The following is a 13,085-nucleotide window of genomic DNA, read 5'->3' as shown; positions in this document are numbered from 1 at the left end:
CAATGGTCCCCAATGCTTTTGGCACCAGGGACCATTTTCATGGAAGACAATTTTTCCACAGATCAGGGGTGGAGGGGGTGGGGGGATGCTTCAGGCAGTAATGTACGCTACAGGGAGCAATGCAGAGCTGCAGATGAAGCTTCTCTAGCTAGCCTGCCACTCACCTCCTGCTGTGTGGCCCAGTTCCTAACAGGCCACGGACTGGTACCAGTCTGTGGTGCAGGGGTTGGGGACCCCTGCATTAAATCACACTGTCATTATTGCTGAAAATAAGTTGACTGTATTTGTGTGGATTTATTTTGATCCATCTGTCTACCCTAAAAAAACAACACACGGCTTTGATTACTTTGATAACTTTATAAGTCTTGAAATCAGGTAGATGTATTCCAACTTTCTTCTATTTTTCATAAAATTTTGCCTATTCTAGGTCCTTAGCATTTCCTTAGAATTTTTAGAATCAGCTTCTCAGTTTCTTAAAAAAAAAAACAAAAAGTTGGTGTGATTTTCATTGGGTTTATGTTGAATCTACAGGCCAGTTTAGGAAGCATGAACATCTTAATAGTGGTGAATCTTTCAATGTACTAACATGGCATATCTCTCCATTTATTAGGTCTTCCTTGATTTCATATTTTATAGTAGTCAAAGAACCAGCACATCTGATGTTAAATTTATTCCCATGTATTTTATGTTTTTAATTTAATTTTATGTAAGTGATATTTTTCTCCCATTTTATTTTTCATTGTTTGTTGCTATAATACACAAGTACGACTAATTTCTGCATATTAAACTTTGATCTGCAGAATTGCTAAATTCGCTTATTTGCTCCAGTAGAGTTTTTTCCCATTAGATTTCCTAGGATTTTCAACATATATTACCATGCCATCTAGAAAGAAAGACAGTTTTATTTCTTCCTTTCCAATCTTTCTGTTGTTTTCTTACGTTATTGCACTGGCTAGGATCTCTGGCATAACGTAGACTAGAAATGTTGAGGGTAGATATCCTTGCCTTGTTTCTCAGAGGAAAGTAAGCACTTAATGTTTCACTGTATGATGTATAATGTTTTGTGTAGGATGTTTGCTGTAGGTTGTTCATAGATTCCCTTTATCATACTAACAAAATTCCCTTTCATTTCTAGTTTGTCAATAGATTTTTTTCATGAATGGGTGTTGATTTTCTGCATCTATTGAGATGATCCTGTGGGGTTCTTTTACACTGATGACATGGTGACCAACACTAGTTGATTTTCTAATGTTAAGGAAACTTTGCATTCTTGGAATAAACCACAATTGGCCCTTTTTACATATTGTTAGATTTGATTCCCTGATAACATGTTGATGATTTTTATGTCCTTGTATGAAAGGATATTGGTCTGCAATTTTCTCTTCTTATATTCTTGTCAGGTTTTAGCTCTTTGGATTGTCTTTATTATTTGTTTTTTATTTTGTTGATTTCTGCTTTTGTCTCTTTTATGTTCTTTCTTCTTAGTTTGATTTAAATTTGGTCTTCATTTTCTGGCTTCTTTAGATGGAAACTTAAATAATTGATTTCAAACATTTCTTCATTTCTAATATAAGCTTTAAAGGTACAAGTTTTCCTTTAAGAACTGGCTTAGATATATCTCACATTTTGTTAGGTTATATTTCCTTGGTGATTTTGCTTGAAATATTTGCTTATGTTTCTTGTGATTTCTCCTTCAATTCCTTGGTTATTTACAAGTGCAGTTTCATTTCCAAAAAAGATAGGGGATTTTCTATATATTTAATTTCAATCCTTTGAAATTTACTGAATTTTGTTTTATGGTCCAGAATCTGATCTTAGTGAATATTCTATGTGCACTCAAAGAATATGGAGGGATTTTTCTATGACCGTCAAATAGGTTAATTTGGATGATGTTGTTCAAGCATCCTATATCTTTACTGACTTTTAGTCTGCCTGTTCTGTCAATGACTAAGTTATGGATATTAAAAATCTCAATTTATGACTGTTGATTTGTCTATTTCTCTTTTTAGTTTTATCAATTTTGATTCAGATATTTTTGTTTTCAGTTTACCACTAGTAACTTGCCTTCTTTACAGTTCTATTGTGGTATAATCCATGTACAATGAGCAGGACATATTTAAAGTACACAATTTGATAACTTTTGACATGTGCATATACATGGGAAACCATTACCAAAATCAATATAATGAAGATAGCTATCATCCCAAAAAGTTTCTTCATGTCTTTTTGTAATCCAGGCTTGCCTCACCCTCTCTCCATCTCAAGTTATCTACTGATCTTCTTTCTATCACTCTAAATTAATTTGCATTTTCTAGAATTTGATATGCTTGAGAACAAATACCATGTACTCATTCTGTCTTGATTCTTTCACTCTGGAATATTATTTTAAGATTTGTTGATATTGCTGCATGTACCAGTAGTTTATTCTTTTTTATTACTGACAGTATTCTACTATGTAGATATACCACAATTTATTCACCTGGTAATGGACATTTGGCCTGTTTCTAGGTTTGAGTTATAACACATAAAGCTTTTATGGACTTTTCTTATAAATCTTTGTGTGAATATATTCTTTCATTTCCCTTGTGTAAATACCTAGGTGTAGAATGACTGGTTGCATAATTGGTGTACACTTAGCTTACTAAAAAACTGCCAAATTTTTCCAAAATGATGGTAGCAGCAGTTTATGAGAATTCCAGTTGCTCTACATCTTTGCCAAAAATTAGTTGTTAGTCTTTTAATTTTTAGCCACTGTAGTGTGTGTTGTGATTGTCATGTGGTTCTACTTGCATTTTCCTAATGACCAATGATGTTAAGCATCTTTTCATGTACTTATTTGTCATCCATATATCTTCTTTGATGAAGACTATGTGCAAATTTTTGCCCTTTCTTAAATTAGGTTGTCTTTTTACAAGGAGTAGGAGGAATTTCTATACATTCTTCATAAAAGTCCGTTGTAAGATACATGTTATGCAAATATCTTTTTACAGTCTCTGGCTTGCCTTTTATTTTGAAGAATAAAAGTTTTTAATTTTGGTGATTATTGAATTTTATGTTTAAAACTTGTTCTTTTTCGGAAATATATATAAAATCTTTGCCAAGCCCAAATGCACTAAGATTTTCTCCTAAAAGTTTCGTAGTTTAGCTCTTACGTTTAGGTCTATGATCCATTTCAAGTTAATTTTGGCATACAGTGTGAGCTAAGGGTCAAGATTCATTTTTCTGCATACTGTGATTGTTCCAACACAATTGATTGAAAAAGTCATTTCAACATTAAATTGCTTTGAGCCTTATAGAAAATCAATTGGCCAAATACATGTGCATCTATATCTTCAGTCTCTATTCTGTCCCATTAATCTACACACATATATGTATGTCAATATTACATTTCCCTGATTACTGTAACTTTATAAGTCTTGAAATCAAACTCTGTTCCTCTTTTCAAACTTGTTCTGTTTATTCTAGATCCTGGGTTCCCATATAAATTTTAGAATCTGCTTATACATTTATAGAAAAAGAAGACTTCGAGGATTTAATTGAAATTAATTGAAATCTACACATCAATTTGGAGAGACTTCTTGACACTACTGTATCTTTACCTCCGTGAACAAAGCTTACATCTCCAGTTATTTGTGCTTTCTTCAATGCTCTCAACAAAGCCCTTCAGTTTTCAGGGTACAGCTTACACAATTTTTGTCAAATTTATTCCTATGCATTTCACACTTATTATGCTTTATTTATTTATTTATTTATTTATTTATTTATTTAATTGGCTGTGTTGGGTCTTTGTTGCTGCACGAGGGCTGTCTCTAGTTGTGGTGAATGGTGGCTACTCTTCATTGTGTTATGCAGGCTTCTCAGTGTGGTGGCTTCTCTTGTTGCAGAGCACAGGCTCTAGGCTCACAAGCTTCAGCAGCTGCGGCACACGGGCTCAGCAGTTGTGGCTTGCAGGCTCTAGAGCCCATCTCAGTAGTTGTGGTACACAGGCTTAGTTGCTCCGCGGCATGTGGGATCTTCCCGGACCAGGGATCAAACCCACGTCCCCTGCATTGGTAGGTGGGTTCTTAACCACTGTACCACCAGGGATGTCCCTTATTATACTATTTTTAATATAGTTGCTTTTAAATTTTTCATTCTCTGATTGCTATTGTTGCATATAGTAATGTATAGAATACATACAACTGATTTTTGTATCAATCTTGTATTATGAATAGTGAACTATTTGCTTAGTTCACTTAGATCTAACAGATTTTTTTTGTAAATTCTTTAGAATTTTTTACATAGATGATCATGTCATCTGCAAATAAATTACATTTTATTTACAGTTTGGATGTTTTTTATTTCTTTTTCTTGCATTAATGCAGTTGCTAGCTTCTCCTAATGTTGAATGGAACTGAGGAAAGCAGACATTCTTGCTTTCTTTCTGATCTTAGGTGGAAAGCATTAACTCTTTCAGGTTTAAGTATACTATTTGTTATAGGTTATTCATAGGTGCACTCTATCAGGTTAAGAAGGTCTACTGCTATTTGTAGTTTGCTGTAAGTTTTTATCATGAATGTCATATGCTTTTGCTGCATCAACTGAGGTGAGCAGAGGGGTTTTTGAGTCTGCTAATATGGTGAATTACACTGATCTATTTTTCAAATGTTGAACCAATCTTGCATTTTGGGGCTTAACTCCACTTGGTCATGATTCTTTTTATGTAGTGTTGAATATAATTAGCTAAAACTCAAAATTTTTCATCTATTTTTCTAAGGGACATTGGTCCACCAATTTTTTTTCTTGTAATATCTACATCTCATTTTGGTATCAGAGTAATTCTGGCCTCATAGATTGAGTTGGTTTTTTATATTTCATTCTCTGATTTTCTGGAAGTGTGCAGTATTGGTATCAATTTTTTTTTCTTAAGTATTTCTAGAATTCACTGGTGAAGCCACTGGAACCTAGAGTTTATTTGTGGGAAATTTTTTTAACTACAAATTCAATTTCTTTATAGACATAGAGCTTTTCAGGTCATCTATTTCTTTTGGAATAAACTTTAGTAGTTTGTGTCTTTTGAAGATCTTGTCCATGTTATTGATAATTTATTATCTAACTCACAGTCATAATATTTTGTATTTTATTGTCATGTTTGAAGGCTCTTTAGTGATGTTCCCTTTCTTATTTCTGATATTGGCAATTTGTATTTTTTTTCCTGCTCTGTATGGCTTGGGTTATCAATTTTGTTGATCTTCTCAAGGCACCATATAGTAGTTTCATTGATTATTCTTATTGTTTTTGTTATTTCATTGATTTCTGCTCTTATCTTTATTATTTCCCTTCTTATGTTTACTTTGTGTTTCATTAGTTCTTTTTCTAGTTTCTGAAGTGGAAGCTTAGATCATGGGTCAGCAAACATTTTTCATAAAGAGTCAGATAATAATTATTATAGGCTTTGAGATTCATATGATCTCTGTTGCAACTAATCAGCTCTATTATTGTTGCATGAAAGAAGCCATGGACAATACATAAATGAATGAACACGGCTGTGTTTCAATAAAACTTTGCTTGTAAAAACAGGCAGCATGTTCAATTTTGCCCATCTGCCGTACTTTGACAATTCCCAGTTTACATCTTTCTAACATAGGCACTCAGTGCTATAAATTTCCAAGTACTATTTTAGATGCACCCCACAGATTTTGATTTGTCATATTTTTATTTTTATTGGAAAATGGAGAATATTTTGGTTGTCGACTATGAATCTGGTCTTTACTCCTCTCAATCACCACTAATTCTGTGGGTTCAGAGTGACTCCTTACTGTGATGTTACTAACCGAAAGCAAGATGGCTGTGAAACCTCCACCACTTCTGTTGAAGCTTCTGTACCCTGCTTTCTCTGGGCCCTGCATGTGAGGCAGTGTCAATTTCTAAAATTTTCAAAGACACCCAAACCCCAGACCCCTTTCCAGTTATCTCCCTTTTCCAATTATATCTCCTCTTCCTCTTGAATAAAACAGCTGATCCCTCACACCAACAACCCCCCAGCTCCCATTATCCTGAAACACAACGATTGCAAGTTTATTTATCCCTGAGGATGGATAGATGGGGGAAGGGACTGCATTCATTTAGGTCCCTGAGAAGGGGACATCAAAACAAGAGTAGACATGCAAGAGATTAGATGGAGAAGGGAGCAGGTGAATGGAGTGTCTTCAGATCATGGTGCTGATCTGACATTTCTGAAAGGAGAAAAGGAAGGAAGGAGGACTCAGGAGGACGCAAACTCAGGAGGACTTGGACTGTAGCACAGTTTCAAGAAAGATTCTGCAAGGCCATTGGAAATGCTCAAGCCAAATTCACATGTTGGAGCAGTCCTGCATCTTGCTGAAAGGGGCCTGCCTTAGCGCCTGTGCTATGCTTAGTCATTGGTTGGAAGCAGCCTTCAGGAAGTATGACCTTAGTGTAATACAGTGGTGTATCCCATAAAGACCTCGGAAAGAATTTCCAAATTGTACACAGCATCTGAACTCTATCTCCTGTTAATAAAGGAAGTGGAGGGAGGAGAGCAGACGCCTTTATTCCTTGTTGGTTTAGGGCTGATTCAGTCATCAAGAAGCAGACCTCGCTCCTCTCACCATGAGTCACGGATGGAACCACACACCACCAAACGGTCTTCTGCACACTGACAATATTTGCCCTCCATAGCAATGACACCTGTCAAAACAACATGTAACAGGTATATCTTGCTTGTTCTGAACTGCATGAACCACAGAAAACTATACCTGCTCCAATAAAACAGTCCAATCCTATTATAAAGGCCACTAAATGTACTTCTGGGCACTTTATCAGCAGCATGTGCCAGCCTTGGTGTGTGCCCTTATACACACACCTGACGAATTTCCTGACTGTTGCCCAATGGTAAGAGCCACTGAAGCATTAGAGGATGTGACCCACGCAGGGATGGGTGGGTGTAAATTCTGTGCCTGTGTAGATGGCAACCTAGATTGGGTGATGAGTCTCTGAAGGCAAAGCAGATTCAGCCCAATGGACCTTTGAGTCTGCGCTAAAGGATTAGTGAAGCCAGAGTGGCAGAGACTAAACCAACCAGAACACGGGAGACCTTGCACAACTTCTTCGGGAGCAATTTTTTATAGCAAACCTCGTAGGGTCCCATAGGCAAAATGCCCCATTGGGTAAACTGAGGCAGGGAAGTGAAATCACAACCTAGCACCACACTCTCAACGTCCCCTCCGCTTTGTGTGTAAGCTATTGGGCCACATCGCTTCCTCTTTCAGCAGAGCTGTTATTATCTAGATGTGGCCTGCAATATTCACCAAAGACCTAATAGGTTTTTGTTTCTGCAATAAATGCTGCCTGTTGGTCATTCAGACAGAAACAGCTCAGAAATAGCTTTCAAAGTTTGAAGGCTCTGTAGCCTGTATCCCCAGCTGTGCATCTGCTCCCTGAAGCTGGGCTCTCTGAAGGTGAAGGGCGAGGCGGTACCTGTCCACACAGATAGATCAGCCCAGGGCTCTGACCAGCTCCTGGCAGAGGCCAGAGTGCAGAAATGATTAAATAATTCCCGGGACTATTTATCAATAGTGTCCCTCGGAGGCACTTTACCAAAGCACTCTAACCTGCAAAACTGACAGCATGCTATTTTAAAGACTATTTTTTGTATCTAATTAATCCCTTCAATTACTCATCACATACCCACTGAGGTCCTGCTCTGTGCAAACCCTCTGCTAGGCACGTGGGATACACAGACCAATAAGAGGCTGTTGAAATTGTCCAAAGAGGCAAAGTGGTCCTGGATTAAGGTCATGAAAGCTGAAGGGAAGGGATGTGGGTAAATTCGAGAGATATTTAAGAAGAGTAAGACTGGGCTATCCCTGAGCACCTGCCATAGCCAGGCATACAGTTTGTCTTCAGCAAACTACAGTTTACAGGGCTCATTTCAACATGAAAATATAGGAAATGCAGGGCAACTTGTCCTGAAAGCAGTAAAAGCTGTTCCATTCTTCCTTACTCTCTCCATCTCTCTGGACTGCAGCATCTTTCCTGAGGCTCAGCAAGGCTAGTGAAGGCCTCAAGCCAAAGTTTTGTGTGGGAGGAGACCTGCTTCTTACTGGCATGGGCCTGCCTTAGAGATACTCCCAGGGCAAGTGCAGTCTGTCCCAGGTCCCACTCTGTGACTCAGTGCCACATCCTTGCCCAGGTCCCTTCTGGGAGCAGAGGCTGGCTGGAGTTGCTGGGTCAAGGCAGAGGAGTGACTAAGAACCTGTCCTGGGGATGTGGTGGGAGTGTGGGACCTCCAGCATATCTCCATTGTTCCATTGGACTTCACTTACAAAACACAAGTTCAAAGATAATGTTATTAAGACTGTCAAGTCGGCAACCACAGAATATTACACCCCAAGTGCAAGCTCTTCTGAGGCTTTTGCCTTTTGCAGCTGCATTGGTCACATACCCATGAAGCTAGCTCTGGTGCCAGACACCATGTTAGACTCTATGATACAAGAATGAATCAGGTCCAATTCCCACCCACCCACTGTGATGGGGCAAGGAATTGTGGGATACTCCTGGAACCTAGGGGGCAGTTTGACAGAGGAAGTGAGGTCAACCTGAAGTGTAAACTGTTATTAGTTGCAGAAGGAAAGCGGAGGTAGAGGAGAGGAACCTTCCAGAAGAAGGAACAGCAAGTGCAAAGGTCTAGAGGTGAGGCAAGAGAAAGCTTGGTACATCTGGGGCACTACAGCTGCTTCAGCTCAGAGTAGTCACAATGAAAACTGAGTGCGGAAACTGAGAGGGAGAGGCACATGGGTGAAGGATCATGAAAAAGTTGTTAAGAATGATTTTTTAATTTATCCTGAAGGCAAGGGGAAGCAGCCTAAAGATGTTTTAAGCTAAGACATGATCTAATTTGCATTTGTGCTTCACAAATAATGCTCTGGAGGTTAAACTGGAGCAGGCTAGGTCTAGGAGCAAGACATGCAGCTCGGGGTTGGGTATATGATGCCAGGTGTAGAAATAGTCCAGGTGAGAGAAGTCACGGTAGCCTCTAGCGGTCTGGTAGTGAAAACTGGAAAGGAACCCCATCAATGCCATGCAGGATGATAAGTCCACCCAGGAGAAAGCACAGAGTGTCATGAAGGCCAAGAAGAGGGGTCCCAGGTTGGAAGGCCAGAAAACCATGTCTACCTTGCCTGATGAGAAAAGTCGATGTCTGTGGGGAAATGGGAGCAGGCCAGGGATAAAGGGCTTCACGCAGAGGAAACTGTAGAGGTGTAGAAACAAGGGCAGGTTGTCTTCTGAGGACTAAGCTTCCATATGGCTGGAACAGAGAGTAAAAAGCAAGACTGGCCAGAGATGAGGATGGAGAAATGAGCAGCAGTCAGACACAGTGATTCAAGATCAGTCTTTGTGCCAAAGACAATGGGAAGTCAAAGGTTTAAGCAAAGTGCACTCTGGAAAGGTCACTTTGTCGTAGGGGCAGAAGTTGGATTGGGGTGGGCAAGACCGGAAGCAAGGAGCCCAGCTAGGAAATGGGTACCATAATCCAGGTCAAACATGCCAGTAGCCTGAACTAGGAAAGTGGCAGCGGGATTGGAGAGAGATTAAGAGGGCGACATTGTAAGAGCTGGTGGACAATTGAACATAATAGGTGAGAGAGAGGAGGGGGTCACAGAGGATGCCCACATTTCTGGAGACTGTGTGGGTGGTGTGGAGAGTGGTCCCCTGAGCTCGGAACCATAGGGGGAGGAGCAACACGGGAAGGGAGGAGAGGAAGAGCTCGGTTTCTCCCATGTTCTGCTGGAGCTGCTCATTAGCCATTGGGGTGAGATGCTTGGCAGACATTGGGATGGAAGGATCTGGCACCGGGTAAGGAGTCTGGGCTTGCGTATGGGGTTATTTTCAGCATATCCTTGGTAATTCCTACAATCCTTACCTCTAACAGGGGCGGCAGCAGCCTCTCTGGATAAGAAGCACCATCACTCCTGCTTTCAAGCAAGTACTGGGATCACGTAGCCAAGGGGAGGTTGGAAGGCAAGACTTCGAAAATGCCTTCAGTTGTTTGAGCCTCTGAGTCATCAGCTTTTCTACCATCTTACGTTTATTTTCCCATTCACATCATAAGAAAGTTCAATTTAACTTTAGAGTCAGACACACTGATGCTAAGACCTCAAGTTATATTTCCTAGAAGACTGTGTACTATCTCCTGCTATCTTCTGGGATTCTTCGCCTCTTGGGGACCCCCCTCTTGGCACTTTTCTCATCTTCTATGTACCCCCAAACCCTGATCTTCCAGCCTCTTCTATCTCCCTTCCCCACTAGCCCGCCTGCTCTCTCTTCTGCCTGCCCTGGTAATTCCCATCATATATCTCTGTGACTGATGACTAGGAAGTTAATCAGAGTGCAGTCAGCTGTACCTTTGAATCATGGACTCATTTTGAGTTGTCTTAATTGAACCATCTCCCTGGGAAGGATGAACTGTAGATAACAATCAGGAAGGCTTGTGCAAAGGGTAAAGAGACGAGTCTTCTAAAATGAATATATGTCAAATTCAGATGACAAGAACCTTAGGTTCACCTAAAATCATTCAGTCAGCTCGTCATCATTCAACCGATGTTTACCATGCACCCCACACCCTGTTGGGATCTCCAGGAATTCAGGTTTGTGGCTGTCTCTGCCCTCAAGCTATTTTTCTGCCTTTGCCTGGAGACAGCTGAAGACTATTCAGGAAAGGATGCACCTGAAGGTCAGCTTCCTTTGTGACACCAAAGAAAGAGATGATGGGCTGAGAAAGTGGCCCAGATGTGAAAACTCTCTTAGCATACGTTAGTTTCACCTGCTAGGAAGAAGCAAAGGAGATTGCAGCAGGCACTGGCTAGTTATTTTCCAAACTATTTCTCTTCTTTTGCCAGACAGAACTGTCAGGCTACCTTCCACCCCCCCCCCCCCCCCCCCCGCAGTTGGATGTTTGAGAGTTCTGGCCACTTGGTTCTACTGGTGCCACTATATTCAGGCCAATCCTCCTCCAGTTAGGGTGATGTGACCCACTCAGCACTCTAGCCAGTGTCTCCCTCTCACTGGCAGAAGCAGTGTCCAAGTGAAGCCAAGCTGATCTGCAAATTCCATTCCCAGTTATTTCAAGGAGGAAATGAGCCCGCTCCACTTCCTGGATAAAGGAAAGTTAAAAAGAAGAATCTTCAGGCAGCAGAGCCTTGGCACTTCTTAGCCTCTCTCAAAGTCCTGCTCAGAAGTCTCTGATGATTCAAAATCAGAAAGGACAGAGGCTGAATTCAACTAAAACTAAATTCCAGTCAGTGTCTGCTCTCGGGAAGAATAATTAGCCAAGACAATTAGGCACTATTTATCCTTCTATCGTAAGGAAAAATCATTGGTAACCTTCAGCAAGTCTATGCATCACCATTCGAGATGTCAGTCCCAGAGAATACTAATTTAGTTTGGGCGCCCGCTATGAAATGCAACCCAGCTGATATTCAAACATGCATAAACATCATCATTTGCTAATAGTGGCTAATGGCTCTAATCACAGAATAAAACAAATCAATAATTAACCTTAGCAGTAGAAGTGCAACTAGGATTCAAAAATAATGAATTCGCTAATGGTTCTTGCTGCTATTAGTACATATATATCAAGGTAAATATGCAGAAATGTGCCCATTTCCAAGCAGCTAATCTATTCATAAATGTTCAGATTATGACTCCAATTTGGACAGGAAGGTGGGTAATAAATAATACATCCACCAAGTTTTCTCTAATTTATTAAGAAAACTGTAACCTTACATGTCAAACCATTTATATACCACCCCTACCCTCATTATATACCAGGTCTGTGCCAGAAGCAGATGGTAGAGAACAGTAGAGCAACACTCAAAGAAAAATTAATGCCAATCTTTCTCAAACTCTTTCAAAAAACTGAACAGGAGGGAACACTCCAAAAACTCATTTTACAAAGCTATCATTACCCTGATAACAAAGCTAGATAAGGACATTACAAGAAAAGAAAACTACAAGCCAAATCCCTGATGAATATAGATGCAAAACTTCACAACAAAATACTAGCAAACCAAATTCAACAGCACATTAAAAGGATCATACACCATGATCAAGTGGGATTTATCCCTGGCATGAAAGAATGCTTCAACACATACAAATCAATAAATGTGATACACCATATTAACAGAATAAAAGATAAAAATCATAATCATCTCAACAGATGCAGGAAAAGCATTTTACAAAATTCATTGTCTTTTCATGATAAAAACACTCAACAGACTGGGTATAAAAGAAGCACACTTCAACATAATCAAGGCATATATGGCAAGTCCAGAGCTAACACCATACTCAACAGTGAAGGTTGAAAGCTTTTTCTCTAAGATCAGGAACAAGACAAGGGTGCCCACTCTTACTACTACTGTTCAAAATAGTATTAAAAGTCCTAGCTAGAGTAATCAGGCAAGAAAGAGAAATAAAAGGCATCCAAATAGTAAAGGAAAGATTAAAATCGTCTCTGTTTGCAGATGACATGATCCTATAGACAGAAAATCCTAAAAGACTCCACCAAAAAACTATTAGAACTAATAAATAAATTCAGTAAATTAGCAGAATACAAAATCAACATACAAAATCAGTTGCTTCTACATACTAACAACAATCTGAAAAAGAATTAAAGAAAATAGTATCATTTCCAATACCATCAAAAACAATAAAATACTTTGGAATAAGTTCTCCCAAGAAGGCAAAAGATCTGTACACTGAAAACGATAAAACATTGATGAAAGAAACTGAGTAAAACACAAATAAATGGAAAGATATCCAGTGCTCATGAATTATAAGCATTAAAATTGTTAAAATGTCCATACTACCCAAAGCCATCTATAGACTCAATGCAATTCCTATCAAAATTCCAATGGCATTTTGTACAGAAATAGAAAAAAAAAATCCCAAAATTCACAAAAGACCCTGAATAGCCAAAGCAGTCCTATGAAAGAAGAACAAAGCTGGAGGCATCACACTTCCTGATTTCAAACTATATCTACTACAAGCCCATATTAATCAAAACAGTATGATATTGGCATAAA

Source organism: Hippopotamus amphibius, chromosome 7 (assembly GCF_030028045.1).
Source record: "Hippopotamus amphibius kiboko isolate mHipAmp2 chromosome 7, mHipAmp2.hap2, whole genome shotgun sequence".
Classification (NCBI taxonomy): Eukaryota; Metazoa; Chordata; class Mammalia; order Artiodactyla; family Hippopotamidae; genus Hippopotamus; species Hippopotamus amphibius.
The sequence above is the reverse complement of the archived record's forward strand: the minus strand, read 5'-3'. Positions refer to the sequence as shown.